General features: G+C 48.7%; 1 long non-coding RNA gene across 2 annotated transcripts in view; it reads right to left on the reverse strand.

The window, feature by feature from the left end:
• Nucleotides 1-6,824, reverse strand: part of LOC123522348 — a 24,711-nt gene that overhangs the window by 17,063 nt on the left and 824 nt on the right. Inside the window, exon 1 of one of the 2 annotated variants that reach the window (XR_006680617.1) lies at nt 4,796-4,871. The exons of the other annotated variant lie outside the window; for it this stretch is intronic. This is a non-coding gene — a long non-coding RNA (uncharacterized LOC123522348). Of the gene's footprint in view, nt 1-4,795; nt 4,872-6,824 lie in introns of those variants that run through there. 2 annotated transcript variants of the gene reach the window in all.

The following is a 6,824-nucleotide window of genomic DNA, read 5'->3' on the forward strand; positions in this document are numbered from 1 at the left end:
ACCCCGAAAGGGGTCACAACCCACAGGTTGGGAACCACTATGCTAGGTGGTTCGAGCCATCAATCTTTGGTTAGCAGCCAAGTGTCAACCATTTTCACCACAGGGCCACTTTCTCCTTCTCTCTATAAAAAGCAAGTGAATAAATAAACCCACTGCCACAGATTCGATTCTGACCCATAGTGCCCTCTGATTTCCAAGGTTTTGTAAATCTTTACGGCAGCAAACAGCCTCATCTTTCTCTCATGGAGTGGCTAGTGGGTTTGAACCCCCCACCTTGTGATCAGAAACCCTCAGGCCTGAATTCTTCCCAGCACTCAGTTATCACAGTCTTCATATTATTAATGTATCCTTTCTAGTTTCTTCCTCTGCACCCCACATTGCAGAACTAGAAAAAGTCCCACGCTCTCAAACTGGAAGATGCGATCAGTCTCAAGGAAGATCAGCTCTAAAAATAAACCCACATGTAGAAATATCATAATAAAATTCCTGAACATCAAGATGAAAAAGAAAATCCTAAACAGTACAATGTACTACAGATAAATGACTATGAGGAGTGAGAGTCCGATCAACAGCAGGGTGCTCATCAAACCACAGAGGTCTCAAGAAAACTATAAAACAGATTATAGATACTTAGGGAAAAGAAATTTGAACTTAAGAACTCAATTACAAGCCTAACGAATGCTCAAGGAAGATATCAATATCAAGACATCCTCAGAATTATTTATTATGCACAGACACTCTCTGATGGGGAACGGAGGGGGAACAGAGGAAAACCTACTGAGGCTATTCTCCAGCATAAAGAAATCCAAAAGGTTAGCTTGGGCTACAAGGAGCAAAGAAGAGCATGCCCAGGTGTGGTGAGGGTGATTATCTGGTACGGCTCTTGTGTTCATCGTCTTTATAATTTCCACCAAATGACTGGGCAGGAGTGTGCAAATAAAGTGGAGAGGACTCCAAGCCAAGGACTGGTCAGATCTGTCACCATCCTCGGTCTGAAAGTGAGCTGGCTCAGAAGCAGGAACTAAGGCAGTGGTTCTCAACCTTCCGAAGGCCACGACCCTTTCATATAGTTCCTCATGCTGTGGTGACCCCAACCATAAAATTATTTTTGTTGCTACTTGATATCTATAATTTTGCTACTGTTATGAATCAGGCGACCCCTGTGAAAGGGTTGTTTGACCCCAAAAGGGGCCATGACCCACAGGTTGAGAATGGCTGAACTAAGGAATTCCACAATCACCAAAAAAAAAAAAAATGGCTGCCAGCAAAGTGCATGAGATCTCTGCCTAATGTGGTAGATTCTGCTGAGGCATCAGCAAACGGCGAGACCATGAGGCAGAGCAGAGAAGTCATGTGGAGACAATGAGACAGTGCAGTGGACTTCCCAGACCACAGAATGAGGCAGAAGCCAAGGAGCTGGTTGGCTAAGAGGTCAAGGACCCGAGAGACATACCTACCTGTTGTGTCTGAGAAGAGGTGCAGATGTGGACCAAAGAACTATGTGGTAGTTCCATAATCTGCTGTCAATTTGAGATTTAAGAGGGACAGAGGTGAAGTTTAGCCTGTCAATCAGGTCACAGCTTGATGACCTCATTTGGAGGTGCTAAGGAGATAAATTGTTTGCTGGAGGCAAGACACATGCTCACTCCCTGTGAGACATTCCTATGGAGAAGACACATGGAGCTACACTAGAGCCCTGGAGCTGAAGGGGCCACATGGAAACCCCTGCCAGCGCTGAGATGCTTCCACTGCCACTGGACCCACAAGACCTTCCACCCCCTGGCCTATGATCTTTTCCTGCATTCAGCATCATTGCATGTGTGTCGTAAGTCTGAAGAGGAATTTATAGATTGGTATCAAGCATATGGGCTAATAATGGACTTATGGACTTGCTCTGGACGAGGCTGGAACATTTTCTTAATATTCAATTGCGCTTATATATAAAGCTTTTTCTTATGCACATATGAGTGTCTATGAATTTGTTTTAGTCTACCAGGACTAACACAGACTATATCCTTACTTGTATTTTTATCCTGACTTGTGATGACCTGTTAGGATGCCTACTAAACCTCCTGCGAGTAGTGTCTATTGGGTCTGTGGGATCATTGCAATGGATTATTGAACCCAGCACAAAAGAATGGCACCATGAGAGTGACAGTTGAATGACTCAGAACAGAGTAAGATGTTGTAGGGTGAAGACATTTCTGACCTGTCTTGTCTTGGGGCAAGCTGCCTGGGGCTTCAAGGAGTTGCATTATCCTCCGCCCTGGTGTTGCCAGAGGAGGCCAGATATGCCCCCGCCCCCCATGCCATTTTTCCCAACTCATTTTATTCTCATATTTTTAAAGTCTTTTTTAAGTTGAGGAGATAAGGTTCTAAACATTTAAAATGCAATTATTTACAGAATGGAAGAAAAAAAAAACATGTTTTAAGGTGTAGAAGTCTGACTATTAAGACAGAAGAGCCCAGTTCTTCTTTCTTAATAATAGTGAGACTTCTTCACCTTGTGCCTCTGACATCCCTTTTTTTTGAGCCTCCTCCATTCATGGGACAGAGAGGGGTGAACTTCCAGCGCACTGAGGGTGAGACTGAATGCCTTCAGACTTGAGGCTCTCAGGGGTCATGCGCCTCCAAGCAGTTAATCGGGAGAGCTTGAGGTGAGCGGTCTTTGGGCTACGACTTACTGAAGGAATGCCTTTTGAGCATTTATCAGCAGGGCTAAAAGCGCCTTGTGACTCTGTCTGAGCAGGACAGAGGTCAAGGGGACTTGTTACAAAGAGTCCAAGGACCATAGGAAGGTATGCTCATGGGGATCTCTTCCCAAAAAATGCTTTCTGAGTATTCTGAACTGTAACCTGTTAGCTTCCCAAATAACCCCCATAATCATGAGGGGAAACATGCTTGAATAGCACCCATTCTGGGACAATAATCATTACAGTAAAATGTGGAAATGAGAACCGTGGAATGTAGTCAGGCACTTGCAGCCACAGAGCTGGCTGCCTCGGACAGATCTCAGGATGACAATCCCAGCAGGTCTGAGGAGGGGAGCTGATGTCGGCCCAGGAAGTTCAAGACGTTTTCTTCTTACTCCACCGACCAGGTAGGATAGATCAAGTGGCTTGGTAGATAAGGAGATGAAGGGAGGCAACAATCATTAGATTTCAGACCAGCTGACACTTAGAAAAAGTAGCCATTAGATCTGACCAATCTTCGAAGTTTATGGACAAGAGGCTTCCTGCTGCATATAGGCCAGGGCTCTGCCTAAGGGATGTCCTAATGTAAAATTTTAGGCTCTTCTAAGGCTTTCTTTAGCAGCTCTGGTGGAGTAGGGGTTATGCATTGGGCTGCAATCCAAAAGGTCAGCAGTTTGATACCACCAGCTCCTCCTCAGGTCAAAGGGCAGTTTTGGCATCCGCTCGATGGCAGTGAATTTGGAGTTTGGGGTGTGTGCTCAAAGAGCAACTGCCAGAAAAGCAGGCATTTTCCTATCTCCAAAAATAAAGTGTTGGCAATGCTTCAGGCCCCTATGCCAACAGCTGTCCCTGCCCAGGGTAAATAATAGATGGCTAAGTTGGGCAGATGCAAGAACGGAGTCCTGACGCAGCCTGCATCCAGCCCAGAATCCCTCAGACAGGACTTGTGCAGCTGGACAGCCAGGAAGCCAGAGGTGGGCCTCCTCCTCAGCAACTGATGGAGGACAGCTGCTGCTCCCACACAAGGGCCAGGTGTGGCTGAGGGGGCAGGCTCCAGTTACAACAAAGACCTTGACCTAGTGGAGGTGGCAGAGCCCTGCGAGCCCTCCAGCATAGCACTGGGTCCGTGTTGACAGATTTAAGGGCGTGTGAGACCCTGCCCAGAGAACAGTCCCATGGAAGAAAAGTGTTTCATAAACATCCATCTGTATTCGTCACTCAGGGCTGTGGCTGTCACCTGTCAACGCCCCCCCCCCCCTTACCCAGTGAGAGGCCTCACCTGCTAGCTGCAGGCCCTACCAAACTGCCTCAGTCAATGAAGACTGTGAGAACAGCCGTCCTCCCCACTTTAATTGCCTTCCACCTCATCAGATGCTTCCCTAACACTTGTTGAAACCTCTGTGCCTGGTCATTAGGGCTCCAGTCTTTCCCTGACCAAAAGCTTGGCTTTGGGCTAGTTTGGGAAATTCAGAGGGCTAAGAGGGGCTTAAGGGAGGAGGAGGACTAAATATAGCAGCTATTTGCAGGCATAATCACTCTATAAACATGCTTCAGTGGAACGGAGTGTCGGACCGACCCAGGTGACGGATGTCACTCAGCCGGGTGTCACATCGTAAATAAAAATGAATGAGCCCCTTCTCCCCCACAGAACCAGAGTGACGCCTGTTCGCACGATAAATATTTATGAAGTCACGGCCCTCAAAAGGCTTTCTTTTCCCAGGTACGTAGCCTTTCATGGGAAAGTTCTGCAGAGCTCTTCCTGCAATTACGGAGTCGTCGGGGTCAGTGTTCAAGGGGCAGTCCACGAAAAGAGCAAGAAGGGAGGAGGGAGGGACAAAGGAGCACTGGTTCCAAGAGGCTCCTGCACACAGATCTCATTTATGCCAGTCAAGGTGCATGCTCACCGAGAAAGTGACGGCCATGTGGCACTGGCAGAAAGCAGCAGCAGCAGCAGCAGGGCTGCTGTGTAAGGAAGGGACAGGAACAGAGAGAGCCCTGCCATCTGAATTCCCACTCCTCCCACCACCGCCGCCAGGAGAGACATTCTCCTGAGCACGGAAAGCTCTCTCAGCCACTTTGTCATAGAAAAATGTACACCTCACCCCATTACGATGCTCCTGAAAGAATTCTGGGAATGCAAGGATACGTGCCCGCCTGGGTCTCCTTCTAGGTGTGCGAGGCAAACTCCATTCCTCCGGGGAATGGCGCCCAAGACAGCCAGCCAGAATCTGACAAGCTCTTCTTGTTTTGTGTTTTAATTGGCTAAGAGCAGCCTCTCCTGCAGCCAGCAGCCCTCTGCCACCTCCCCCCCCACCTGCCTCCAAGTCACTGCAGGCAGTCCTGCAACCTGCAGCTCCCATGCCATTGCCTCCACAAGTCACGTTCACGCCACTTTACGTGTTATTAATCTCCTCGACGTGCCAAAGCCCTTGCCCCGTCCATCATGCCTGTGTCTTGCCCAGGGATGGCCTTGTGCCCACTCTTTCTTCCCCTCCAAACCTTAGCCTGGGTCCAGTTACCGTCAGACAGAACTGGCCCAGCCAGTCGAAGCATCTCATTTGGCTCTAGCCTTTGGGAAGTCTTGTCCCAGAAGGAACAAGAGTCTCTGGTTTTGTGAAATGAGTCACAGGCGGCCTCGACCATGGCCGCTCTGGTGAGGCCAGGGCTGCCATGTACAGTCTGTGCTGGGTGCCACCCACCTCTCCATCTAAGTCAGGCTTCTCTGCCAGGACAGCCTGAGTCATAAAAGTCAGCACATTCTTCAGGCATCGGAGAGCTGTTCCTTGTGATTACTTTGCTTTTGTCTCAGGCGGCACCTGGTTTCAGTTTAAAAAACCCAAATAAAACCTCATGGTTTGGGAGTGGGTAGGAGGCGGTGGGTAGCAGAAAAGCAAAAGGGAAAAAGCGGAGGGTCAAGAGGAAAGAGCTACGACTGCACCAGGAGACAAGATCCAAGAACTGGACAGAGATGGAGCTGCAGAGAAAGGGGACAGGGTACAAATGAGCTTGGCCCAAACCCTTTTTGTTGTATTGGACACGGTGCCGCAAGGCTGGTTTTCCTCCCCACCTGTCCCAGGCCCAAATTAGGCAGAGGTATTAAAAGAGTTAGTACTTGGCTCCTAAGTCCCTTGACCTTCCAGGCGCCCTTTCATTTCCCAAGTCTTCTTAATAATCACACAGATTTCCTTTAGGTAAACCCCAAGGAAGATTTCAGCTCTAACATCCCATAATTCTGGACATTCATTTCCTTGTCTTGCATTATAAAACCAAAAGGGGATATTTTCCCACAAACTATCACGTGATTTTTGCCTCTTAGGGGCTGGGGCAGAGGGTGAGGGTGAGGGTGAGGGTGGGGGTGGGGTGGGGAGCTAAGACCAGATTATTTTTGTTAAGACCATCTGCCCAGATGTTAACATTGATTATTTCTTAAATCAGAACAGAAGTTTGATCAGTTATACCTGACACCGAGTAAGAAATATAAACACTGACGGGACAATAACTATTAATATGGAGAATTTACTCTTGAGTAGTAAAGCCTATTAATTACAGGTTAAGACCTATCATTAGGCACGGGAGTCTGAAGAGGACTTGAACGCCCTAAGACGGAGGTCGGCACCTCCCTCTGCCTGCCCTTCTCAAACAAGGCTGCCCTGGGCCCAAATCCCGGAGCTTCCCAAGAGGCTGCAGGGCTGGAATTTCAATGTACGGTTTTGGCGGGCTTAACGGAAACCATATGAAGGAATCGGGAATCAGACCAGATGGCTCGCCAGGAATGTTATTTAGCCAAACCTGAGCTCACGAACAAAAATAGCCACTAGGATGCAGTGTGAGTGTGTGTATTGATTACCATTTACTATTGAACAGAAATCAAACGGAGGGAGAAGGGGGCAGTCTTAGTAATGAGCATAAATGGGGGTAGGGGTAGGGGTCGTGGTGGACAGGAGGAGTGGGGAGGTGGTTATTTTTAAAATCAGTCACAGTTGAGCGCGTGCCAGAGGCCTGCCCCAGCGCACTCTCTTCAAGCCCTGGGTGTCCACGCAGCAGCCACGCGCCAGAGGCCTGCCCCAGCGCACCCCGCAGGGGCGGGACAGACTGTCGGGGGCCCTTGGGGAGAGGGAGGGTGGTGAGAGG

Source organism: Echinops telfairi, unplaced genomic scaffold (assembly GCF_000313985.2).
Source record: "Echinops telfairi isolate 266 unplaced genomic scaffold, ASM31398v2 ScPeMD7_5868;HRSCAF=6743_1, whole genome shotgun sequence".
In the NCBI taxonomy this organism is placed as follows: Eukaryota; Metazoa; Chordata; class Mammalia; order Afrosoricida; family Tenrecidae; genus Echinops; species Echinops telfairi.